We start from the raw sequence: 12,864 nt of genomic DNA, 5'->3' as shown, positions 1-12,864 counted from the left end.
GGAAAATAGATTAGATTCAAACAGTGAGGTTTGCCTTTAAAAGGTTATACTGAACAAACCTAAACTAAAACACCATTCTACAAATCATAAAATTCAACTGCAAAAAGTTGGAAACTAGAAAAGAGAGGCAAAAACACCTCTAACCTTGCAACCCTAATATAAACAAGCTTATCATATTATGTATTTTCTTGCAATTATTTTTTTACTAGGAATATTTTTAATATAAGCATAATCATGCTGTACATGTAACTTTATAAATTTTTCCTTAAACATGATTTCTAAGCATTGTTCCACTGTACTATAAAAGTCTTCATAACTAAAAATATCTTCATGCAAATAACTTAAAAATTAAATATATACTATTTAGATACTTAGGAAAGTCACAGAAATGGGAGTATTGAATCAAGTGGACTGCATTTTGGTTTTTGTTTTGTTTTATTTTGGGAGGGAAATTATATTCATTTATTATTATTATTATTGTTATTTCTTTTTAATGGAGGTACTGGGGGTTGAACACAGGACCTCGTGCATGCTAAGCATAGCACTCTACCACTGAGCTATACTCTCCCACAATATTTTTAGATTCTTGATTCATAGACTCATACTGGCAAGTCACTTTCCAGGAAGTTTCCCCAAATTAACACTGCTCTAAAAAATATACACAATGTTAGGTCATGAAACAATGGACATTATAATTTTTTAATGATTTATGCCTCTATTATTTTTTAAATGTAACTTGTTGCTTTAACTTTGAATTTCCATGATTGTTAAAGAGATTAATAATTTTCCATATGCTTTCTCACTAGTTTGTTTTTCACTTTTCTTTTAATTTATCAATGTGTGTGCTGGGGTAGGTAGAAGAAATACTGTCTATTTTGGTTCTTTGTCCTTTATCTACTGGGGTCATAGTATCTTCTATCAATTTGTAATAATGAGATCTTTTTTTAGGTGGGGGAGAGGTAATTAATTAGGTTTACTTACTTATTTATTCTTAGAGGAAGTGCTGGGGATTGAACTCAAGACCTTATGCATGCTAAACATGCGCTCTACCACTTGAGCTATACCCTCCCCGCCAATACTGAGATCTTTAACAAAAATAGCAATGGTTTCTCTGTCATACTGTTTTTTTTTCCCCAGCTTTATTGAGGTATAATTGAAAATAAAATTGTAAGATATTTAAAGTACACATCTTGATGATGATTGTGAAAGGATTCCTCCCAACTAGTTAATTAACATATCCATCACGTCACATATTTATCGTTTGTCTGTGTGTATGAGAATGTTAAAGTTCTACTGTCAGCAAATTTCAGTTACACAATATAGTGTTGTCAACTGTAGTCACCATGGTATACATTAGATCCTCAGAACTTATTCATCCTACAGCTGAAAATTTGTACTCTTACCAAAACCCCTATACTTTCCCAACCCTCAGCCCCTGGCAACCACTATTCTATTCTCTGGTTCTATGAGTATGATTTTTTTTTTTAATTCCACATATAAATGATGCCATCAATATCTCTCTTTCTCTTTCCAGCTTATTTCACTTCATATAATACCATCAAGGGCCATCAGTGTTGTTAAAAATACCAGGATTTATTTCTTTCTCAGGGCTGAATAATATCCCCTTGTATATATATATATACACCATATTTTCTGTATCCATTCATCAGTGGATGGACACTTAAGTTGTTTCCATATCTTGGCTATGGTGAACAAATGATGCAATGAACATGGGAGAGCAAAAGTCTCTGATACACTGTTTTTGTTTCCTTTGGATATGCCTACCCAGAATGAAACTGATGGATCATATGGTGGTTCTACTTTGAATTTTTTGAGAAAACTCCAGTTTTCTATAGTGGCTGTATGAATATACATTCCCAGAAACAATACACAAGGATCCCTATTGCTTCACACCCTCAACAACACTTGCAATCCCTTGTCTTTTTGATAATAGTCATTCTTGCGGTATCGTGGTACTGATTTGCATTTCCCTGATGATTAGTGATGCTGAGCACCTTTTTATGTACCTGTGGATCATTTGTATGCCTTCTTTGGAAAAATGTCTACTCATTTCCTCTGCCAGTATTCTAATCAGACTGCTTTTTATTTTTGCTATTGAATTATGAATGTTCTTTTTATATTTTGGATATTAGTCTCTTATCAGATAAACAATTTGCAAATACCTTCTCCCATTTTGTAGGTTCCCTTTTCATTTTGTTGACAGTTTCCTTTGCTGTGCTCCAGGAGTGTCATACTCTTTTGCTATGTATTTTTCCAGCATGCTGTTTGCCCTCTAAAATATTGTCCTTGTAAAAGTTTTCCATTTTCTTTGTAGTCCAACTATGTTGAATTGTTGTGGGTTTTTGGCTTGTTTTTTTGTCTGCATTATGCTTTCATCTGTGATTCTTTAGGAAATCATCTCCTCTTTTTAGGTTAGATAAACAAATACAACAAATATTTGGTGAGTACCACTATGTGCCAGGCACTATTCTGCACTGCAAATGCAGCAGTGAAATAAAACAGAAAAGACTCCTAGTTGGGGAGGATAGTTGAAAACAAGTAAATGAATAAATAAAATGTCAGATAGTGATACTTGCTAAAGGGAAAAAAAAAAGAGATTTAAGGGCTAAAAAAGTGAAGGGAAATGGCGTAATGTTCATTGTACATTTCTCTAGGTTTTACATAGCTAAATGTTTTTAATATCTAATATTTAAACCATCTAAAATTTCAATGGATGCTCTGAAGTGTCTAAAGTGCTCTTTTTTTATGATTGAGACTGTCATTTATCTTAAAAATATAATATTTAATAAATATTTGCTTTTTATGTAACAATCCCTCTCCCTCATCCCACCCTCCAAAAAAAGGAAATGTAAAGTTAAGTGTTAAATCTTTTACCTCTGAACTAAACTTAGACAGTAACTTGACAAGTCTTTTCCTATATGCTCTCTGATGCCCTTCCATCTCTGTTGGGGAAATGATTACACTTACAAGAAAGAGATCCTTTCCCATTGCTGAGTACCATGAAAACAGTAGGTCATTGAAAACACTTACTCATAAGGACAAATTGAGCATAAGAAAAAGAGTCTGATTAAACGTAACAGGAAGGAATACTGTTTTCTGCCTAGCAGAAATTAAGGGTGACATAAGAGTAAAAAACCAACACACGTTTGCTGAAAGTATAATCCAAGAAAGGATAAAAGATGAAAGCAAATGAATCGTATACCCATGCTTACGAACACCCACTCTAAAACCTTTTCAGACTAAAATTACGGAGGGAATACTGTCCAGAGTAGAACTTTGATGCCTCGAGGTATCACATGTTGGATACGGTATTGGTTCTGCCCTCAAATTATTGCCTGAGGTAAACCTTGATCCTGATTTGAACTTCCTCAAACCACTCCAGTAACTCACGAGGCTCTTCTTCCTCAGATACTTCAACTCTCATACGATGTCAACTCTGTCCTCAGCCCAAGTGTCCCAGGGCCGAGTAGTAAGTTTGACTTTGGAGTAATAAGGAACTAAGTTTGAACTTCAGCTCAGCTCCACCGCTTCCTAGCTGTGTGCCCCAGGCAAGCTCCTAAATTAATCCTTAGTTTCCTCACGTGTAATGAGACTACTACTACCCAGCCCATTTACCTCAGTAAATGATATTGAAGATTAGGTAAGAAGCCACATACAAACTCACCATTCCAACTACATGATGGTGCATGAATCCCGCTGCATTAGCTGGTTACTTGGCCGTCAAGAGGCAGGTAAGACGGGATTAGATAGGCAAGAGGTTTACTGGGAGGGACCTGTGAAGGATAAAGGGGGAGGGAGCAGGAGGAGCAGGGAAAGGCTTCCAGACTCCGATGCAGCTCTGCTGTCTGTGGAAGAAGAGAGGAAAAGAGGGAAGATGAGGGAGAAAGAGCACAGTTCCCAGAAAGCCTCAGGCAGTCTGATTCGGAGCCCTAAGCCAAGGTGGCCACTGCGCCCTGGAATCCACCTGCCTTGGTGGGCTTGCCGTGCTGTCACTGGCCTGGGAAGCCCGGTCTCCATGCAAACACGGTGGTGGATGCATAGAGGAACTGGCTGGAGCCCTCTGCCAGTCAGGCTCCCCACGTGAGGAGATCTGAGCAGGGCACTTTCTCGGTGGCTACATCCTACTCAATGTAGTACTCAGATCTGCTTCTAAGTGCAGGTGCAGGCAGCAGGATCTCCGTGGTTCTGCAGACCTTTGCCTACGGAGACACTTAGAAAAGATGGTTGCTGAGACAAACGATGGCCAGGTCCCTGCCACTGGTCTCAGAGACACAGCTGGTTCTCATTCTCTCTCTTCCGTCCATTCTAAATTCCTCTCACCCTCAGCGATCACTTCGGCAGGTCCTGGGGAAGTGACCCAACTCTTCACTCCTGAGCTGTCCGAGCCCTTTGCAATTACACCTGTCTCAGACCAGGAGTGCTACGCACATCCACTCGTGGTTTCAGTGGGGCAACAAAGGACCAGGAGAGGCCCAGGTGGGACTCTTGGGTTCTACACCTGATCCTCCCAAGCCCCCTGTGTAAAAGGAACTCCACACCCTCCTGCTGATGAGGATGAATTCCCCCTGCCATGAGGTGACTATTTTCCCCTGCTGGTTCCTGGAGACAGGAATCCAGAGGGCCTGGTGACAGCTACAATTTATACTTCAGTAGGATCTTTGTTCTGTCCCCTGGCAAAAGCATACCTCCTGCAGGGGCCAGGACCTCTAACAACTGAAGAGTCCAGAATGCAGGGACAAGAAAGACAAGTCCCCCAGGGGGTCGTTGGGCGTGCCGGCTAGTAGCACCCCCTTCTACTCTGACCCCTTGTTCCTGGATCCTTTTACTCTTCTAATTGTGGACATGGTGTCGCATAAAGGTCTCTGATTTAGAGCATATTCTGCAAGATGACAACCTAGCCTTTCAGAGGTTACTTCTGCTCTCTCACTTCAGGTGTGCCTTCCCGAGGCCTTCCAGCACTCTGTGAGGTCAGCTGCTCCTGATGGTTTCTTGTGTGATATACATGATCACAGGACCCCAGGGTCACGGGCCCGGCCCACTCTTTTCTAGATTTTATGTAGTACCTTTGTTGGCTACATATTTGCCCTAAGGACATCGTGACCTATTAACCCTCTTGCAATTCCTACAGATCAAGCCCCTTTGGCTGCTCCTGTGACCTTACTGGTAATTACGGTAACTGTGAACTCTTGGCTTCTGGAAGTTAAGTACTTCCGATTGGTCTCTGTTACTTGGGAGGGGCCCCATTGTGCCCATGGCTCCTAAGGAGCCCAGCTCTGGGACCACTCACCTGTGTAGAGCCCTGGCCTTCAGAAGTGGCCTGTACTTTTTAGTGATGCTGGTACCCGTCTCTGTAGTGCGTTCTTAATGGTTTAGGTGAATGGTGTGTTCTTTGGGCCTCCCATGGAACGTAATCCTCTGGTGGGTCTTCTGGCCTTTCATAATATTTCCCTTCTAGCATGCCCCTTTCTCTAAGTTCTCAGTCCTTCCTCTGCCTTCTGCCAGGGCAACTCAAGCTTCTCCACTTCACTCAGGTTTGGCCATCACTTTTTCCAGGCTTCTAACAGCCATCTCATACTGTATTTGTCTCATCCTCTAAGGTCTCTGCTAAACTAAATCAGTCTTGAAAAGAGGCCCTCAGGTCTGACTCCAGAAATATTCATATTTCTCTTAAGCAAAGCAAAGCAAAGTCGGTTACCTACGTAACTGACTGTATTTCTCCCTTTGATGGTTATGAAGCTCAGAATCAAATTTTAGTCATATGTGTATTATATACAGGAACTTATAATGTGTATTTTATATACTATCCTCACAACAGCTTCACCTTTCCTTTCACTTATTTAATTTTCACTTATTCATTTATTTTCACTTCACACTTACTCTTTCTCTTGCATTTATTCAGCACACTATTTCCTTAACCCTGTGCTAAGTACCTGTATATTAACTCATTTAATCTTGGTTTCCCCTGTTGTGGGATCTTGGAAAGGATACTGAGTCTCTATAAGCTTTGCTTTCTTCATCTATAAAGAAGATAATCATATGTCCACTTTATAGAGTTATCATAAGGATTAATAATGATAGTTAACATCATTAGTTATCAGAAGACACTCAAATATTTTTGCCCCCCCAAAATCAAAATATCTAATATAATTATTTTACAAGACGTCAACAGAGTAAAGTCTGAAAAGATAAACACCAGTTTATCATAAAAACACTCAATGTACAGAGCAGAACAAGTACTACTAATGTTATTTATGATGGCTTTAATCTAATTGAAGGTTTTTGTGGTTCCTATAATTAACAGCTCTAAAATAGAATCAATAAAACTAAGTTATAATGAATACTCATACAGAAGGGCTCATTTAAGGATTTTTTTAAATATAGGACAAATAAGATGATGGCCACCCCAGAAGGCAGTGAGCCCAATACTTCACTACAAAATGTATTCAGTTTTACAGGAATATCAGATTGCTTTGGACTGAGTTACTAGCTATAATAATGAGGCTTATTCTACCCCAGGGACCTAGTATACTGCATTAATAATGAAAACACTTCGAAGAAACGCTATTCTGACAACCCAGCTTAGTGCCCCGAAAAGACCACTGGACCAGAAAGCAGGAAACTGGAAAGCTAGGCGAGGTCTGCAACAGACTAAAGAAGCATAAGGCAGTCTGGTTAACCTCTCTAATCTCACATCTCTCTGGGTTAGATCACGATTTTATGATGCCCACCAGCATCAAAATTCTGTGTGTCTCTTTTTTAACCTCATAGTATCCATGTAAAACATATTAACCAAGAAATCAGATTTGCATTTGAAGTGAAAAGCCTAAATGACATGCTCAAAAGCAATAGGAAAATAAATTGTAGCTTAAGAATTAGATTTGATTCCTTCCTAAGTTCTAATTTTCTGGGGCTTTTTGGTAGAAGCACGGTATCTAGGATATCATGTATTCTCAGAAGTCTAGGCCGAACAATTCAACTCAATCTGACAAATACTCAGTACTAGTATTTGCTAAGCACATACTAAGTTTGCAAGTTTCTGAGAATATAACACACGACACATATGATCAGTAACAATCAACTGAACAGCTATGTATATAAAGTACTATATGTACTCAGCCCTTAGGAGGGGTGGCCAGGTTTCCTGCCCTCAGGGACTGGAGGCTGCAGTGAAAAAGGAAAGACACCCAACTGAAAAATAAATGATCAAGTGTCAAATTGCTGATACAGGTAGGAAATGTCTTAACATTTCAGAAACAGAACACATCGCTGGAAATCCAGGTGGACTTCCTGGAGGATGAAATGTGAGTTGAACCTTGAAGAGTACTGAAAAACAGACAGAGAAGTGTTTAGGCCTATTTAGTTGGTATTTATAGCCTTCTTAGAATTGTTAAGATTAGGTTTATGTTTATGTGTGAAATGCATTTGTGTTGTCTTCACTCAATTTTAGGTACCATGATGGCAGAAGCCACATGTAATATTTATATTTGATTCAGCACAATATTTTTATGGAGTGCCTACTATATTTCAGGTACTGTACTGGGTAAGCTGTGAAGAGGAGGGAAGGGCAAAGAAGAAGAGAGGAAGGAATTGGAGATCTAGCTCAGAAGCCTGCCTCTCAAAGATCTAGGTAAACGTGGTCTGGCTTCTACCTGGCTTGTGGAAGTACAGAGCCCTTTCAGGAGCTGGGTCACTTCCAGAGGGACTCTTCCACCCCCTCACATCTCATCTGTCCTGCACAATGTTGAAATGAAACTCTTCCTCCTCCTGGTTTTCCCGTCAAAGGCACGCACACAAAAGCTGCCTGGGTTTGGCAACAATCATTGGAGATAGAAGTATTTGTAAGGAGGAATCACAGCTGTTGGGCTGCTAGCTGCTCTCTCCCTTTTCCTTTTGCCCTCCTCCCTCCTCTCTTCTTACTCGCTCCATCCCAGATTGCCCCTCAACCAAAATTCCACACTCTCCCTGTAGAAGCACAGCAAGTTGCCCCTCCTCCAACATCCAGGTCCTCGGGTCTCACTTTCTGCCTCAAGTACGCTTTATTCTATTACACTGAATTTTCCAAACCTAGATGCTTCTATCCCCAAGAGGAATTCTGGCGCCAGCTATTAAGCGAGAGTGATAGTTTCTCCACCTTGTTACAAAGAGCTAAGTGCACTGGTGACTCTTAAGAGAAACCCAAAGTGCTGTGGAGGGACAGGAGGAGGAGGGAGTGCGGTAGATGGGTTAGGAAGGCTTTCTTGGCCCCTTCTAAGTGATCTCTCTCTCTCTTCCAAATTCATACAACATTGATTGCCTGCCTCACTCCTTTGACACTGTCCTCTGCTGCCTTCTATTGCTATTTCTCTTTCCATCCGTCCATGTGTTTTGCCTCCCTGACCAGATTTTTCACAGCTTCAACACAGCAGCTTTTCCGATTTCTCCCAAGAACTCTTCTGGGTAATGGGCTTCACTGATGAGTCTGAGTGAGTCTCAACCTGCAGGAGCTGCATGATTTGCCTAGTCCCTAAACTTCCCCTCAAAGGCTACATGACAGTTTTGGGGGTTTTTTGAATTAAAATAAAATACCTCAAAGAATATATTGAATATTTTTGACCAATTTGCTTGAGATGTCTGGAGATGTCCACTCATGTTACACCAACCAGCAGCTGGAAAGGACTAACGTGTACTGAAGTACCCCTAGGGATCAGCCATCTGCTTCAATTCTCACCATCATCTTTTGAGATGGGATGAGGGGATTTGCCAAAGGTCACATCGCTACAGAGCAGGAACTAGAATTTTAATCCAAGAACACCTAGCTTCAAAGTTCCCATTCTGTCCACTACCCCACATCTCTAAAGTAAGAATGCTTATTTAAAGACATTCAGATTCTCACTATTAAAAAGAAAAGTGGTTATCCACTAAGATACAGACCACCCCAATAGTTCGAGTCCTGCAGCAGCAGAAAGAAAACTGACTATGAACTTGAACAAATGGTTTCACCTTTCTGAGCTTCAGGTTACTCTTCTGCACACACACAACCTTACAGAGTTGATGTCAACGCTAAATTAAATTATATAGAGAGACATATATGAAATATCTGGGAAGCGGTGTTAAGTGGAATGGCTGCTTCCTTTTACAGAATGTAAAATGGGAGTTGACAGTCAGGTCTGACATTCAGCTTGGTTGGGCATGTGTTTTTCAATTGGGTTAACACGCTACATTATTTGGGAGGGGCATTAGCTGAAACACACAAGAGCATAGTAATCATGAACTCAACGCCACCCAGCAGCAACCACAGTTCTTGGAGGGAAACTGGCAAGGCTGTCAACATCCTTTGAAGCCCTTCTCCACATTAACTACCACCACCTCCTAACCAAGGTGCTGTCAGATGGTTGCTATCAGCCGAGGTAGGCGGTAAGAGGGTTTAATGTATGAGCGTTATAAAAGGTGAGGAAGTTTTGAGGGCTGGTGTGGGGAGATAGAAGCACTCTTCCCAGCTCCTCAACTACTCCAAGTCCTGCTGACTTGTGTTTCTGAGAGCACAGGTTTGGCAGTGAATCAGAGCTGGGTTTTAGCTCCAACCACTCCTACTTGTGTGACTTTGAGTTTTAAGTCTCAGTTTTCCCATCTATAAAATGGGGGTGATGATGTTTTCTGTCTTCTAAGGTTGCTGTGAAGATAAAGTTAAATAAGGAAGAATTTAAAGCACTTAGTACAGTATCTGACACATTGTAAGCCCTTAAAAAATTGGTTATTATCTTATTATTAACAGGGACCATGGCCTTGAAGGTCTAAGATGCAGAGCAATAAAAAAGGAAAGAAAAGAAAGGCTCATTGTTGCTAGAGGATCAAGTTCAATGCCACAGTCGGGCATATAAGGTCTACCATAATCTGCCCCCAAGTCTCTGCTTTACCCCATGGTTACCTGCACAGACTCTGCAAAAACCTCCCTAGCTCCCCCAGGCAAGGAGAATTCCTCCTTTAGTTTCCCAGAATGTTTTCCATATCTTTCTATACCTTCCCTTATCACAATATATTCTCACTATTTGTTTGCGTATCTATTTCCACTCTACCCTACAACATCCCAGGCTGAGTTTATGGACAGTGGAAACCATATACCATCTTTGTATTTTTAGCCATTTGGCACCCTGTAAGTCTAGGTTGGATGGATGGTGGATGGATGGATGGATAAGGAACAAGTACAACATAGTGACTTGGTGAAAGAATTAGGGCTAGGTACCCAAGGGACAGGGAAAGACAGTCTGTCTGCTTCATAAATTTTCCTAAGCCTGGGTCAGAGCACAAGTCTAGACAATATGACATTTGCAGAATTGTTTGCCTGATGAAGTGGCTGGGCAATTTATGAGTGCCTTCTAGGGAAAGCATCACTGGGTAGGGACTGCTGTTAGGGCCAGTACCAGGCAGAACACCTTTGTAAGCAGGGAGCCAAGACAGGATGATGCCTCTAAGTCTTCCAGCACCTTCAAAGTTAACATGTTAGGCAATTAGGAGCAACAAGTTTTTCCAGGTGTGGTCAGTTGACAGCAGGGCAGACAGACTTGTGGACACAGACCGTCCTCCCTGTGATTATGACCACTGTAAACAATGATACAAGATCTAGAGATAGAAAAGGGATATGCAGTGTGATTCCCACAGAGGACAGACCTTCTGAGGATAACATTTCAAAGTACCTAGAACATAAAATACTTCAGAACATAAGGCAATATAGAGGGAGATTTATATCTTAACTTTTCAGGAAGCATACTATTTTCATTTTATTTTATTCTTTTTGTTAAAGGTAACTGAAAATAATATTTAATTATTGCTCATTTATTATGTACTTTACACTTTTTTTAAAAAAAGTGATGCGCTGCTATTTACAATAGCCAAGACATGGAAACAAACTAAATGTCCATGTACAGATGAATGGATAAAGAAGGTGTGGTGTGTACACACACACACACACACACACACACACACACACAATGGAATACTACTCACCCATAAAAAGAATAAAATAATAATGCCATTTTGCAGCAACATAGATGGACCTAGAGATCGTCATACTGAGTGAGCCAGAAAGAGAAAGAAAAATACCATATGATATCATTTATATGTGGGGGGGACACAAATGAACTTATTTACAAAACACAGACAGACTCTAAGACATAGAAAATAAACTTATGGCTACCAGCGGGGAAAGGGGGTAGGAAGGGATAAACTGGGATTTTGAGATTTGTAGATACTAACTATATATATAAAATAAACAACAAGGTCCTACTGTACAGCACAGGGAACTACATTCAATAGCTTGTAATGGTCTATAAGGAAAAAGAACATGAAAAGGAATATATATATACATATATATATAACTGAATTACTATGCTATACAGCAGAAATAAACACAACATTATAAATCAACTATACTTCAATAAAAATAAACAAATAAGTTTCTTAAAAAAGAAAGAGTCTCTTTACATGATCATCGGAGGAACAGACATCCTCCCATTAGCATCATTAGTCATTGGAAAATGCAACTCAAAACCACTGAGAGATACTACTTCATATGTATGAAGATGGCTATTAAACAAATAAAGAGCAAAAATGGAAATAACTAACGTTGGCAAGGGTGTGGAGAAACTGGAACCTTCACACACTGCTGGTAGGAATGTAAAATGGTGCAGTCCCTGTGGAAAACAGTTTGGCAGTTCTTCAAGAAGTTAAACATAGAATTAGCATGTGACACAGCAATTCCACTCCTAGTACATACTGAGAGGAATTGAAGAGAAGGACTCAAAAACAGGTATTGTTTGCCAATACTCATTGCAGCACTACTCACAGTAGCCAAAAGGTGGAAACAATCCAGCGTCCATCAATGGACGAATAAACAAAATGTGGTATATACATATAATATTCAGCCATTAAAAGGAATGAAGTTCTGATACACACTACAACCTTGAGATAAGCCAGATACAAAAGAACAAATACTGTAAGAAATACACAGAGACAGAAAGTAGATTTGTGTTTATCAGGGGCTGGAGGGAGGAATAATGGGAAGTTATTGCTTGATGGGAACAGAGTTTCTCTTTAGGGTGATGGAAAATTTTGGAAATGGATAGTGGTAGTGCTCACAACTTTTCAACATTGTGAATAATTAATGCCACTAAATTGTACACTTAAAAATGGTTAAAATGCGTATTTTGTGTTATGTTTATTTCACCACATACACACAAAAAATACCCTAATCGAACTGCTCTCGTTTGTCAACCCTCCATCTAATTTTCCACAATCTTATCTTCCTCCTTTGAGACCTGTGACCTCCTGTTTAATGCTGCCCACTTCTCTTCCAGTTGCTTGAAGTCTTTCTCCTCTGTGTTGTAAACCTGACACCCTGGCAACAAGCGGTACACTTGGGAACACCTGGGGAGAAGGGTGTACCAACCACACCAATGCTGGCCAGCTACCACAGCTGGCATGGGCCAAAACTGCTGGCATGGAACACAGAGCACCAGGGGACAAACTGAAATGAGTACAGAAATATGTATGTATTGTAAATATGTACGTACAAAAAATGTATTGAATAAAAGTTCTAGAAAACACATGTAAACCATATTTTATAGCTGTAGAAACTGGTCCAGGGAGACAAGCTTTCTTAGGGATCATCTTCCTCAATGGTTTGGGGAGCAGAGCTGTGGCATCTTGATCTCCTGAAGCAGACTGCCCCCCAAGCATTAGACCACAATGACTGGGTCTCTTTAAAAGATTTAGACCAGCCCTTACTGTACTGATCTTTTAATGTCTTCTGTACTTAGAGTCTCACTTGTTTTGTTTTCCTAAGTTGGGCAAAATGTTTGCTAGATCACT

General features: G+C 40.1%; 1 protein-coding gene across 9 annotated transcripts in view; it reads right to left on the bottom strand.

The window, feature by feature from the left end:
• JAK1 (Janus kinase 1) overlaps positions 1 to 12,864 on the bottom strand; it is a 210,039-nt gene that overhangs the window by 129,541 nt on the left and 67,634 nt on the right. Inside the window, exon 1 of one of the 9 annotated variants that reach the window (XM_072974292.1) lies at positions 3,686 to 3,703. The exons of the other annotated variants lie outside the window; for them this stretch is intronic. The gene's annotated coding sequence lies outside the window, so the exon portion shown is untranslated. Of the gene's footprint in view, positions 1 to 3,685; positions 3,704 to 12,864 lie in introns of those variants that run through there. 9 annotated transcript variants of the gene reach the window in all.

The sequence above is a fragment of the Vicugna pacos genome, chromosome 13, assembly GCF_048564905.1.
Source record: "Vicugna pacos chromosome 13, VicPac4, whole genome shotgun sequence".
NCBI classification, from domain to species: Eukaryota; Metazoa; Chordata; class Mammalia; order Artiodactyla; family Camelidae; genus Vicugna; species Vicugna pacos.
This window is presented reverse-complemented; position numbering and strand designations above follow the sequence as displayed.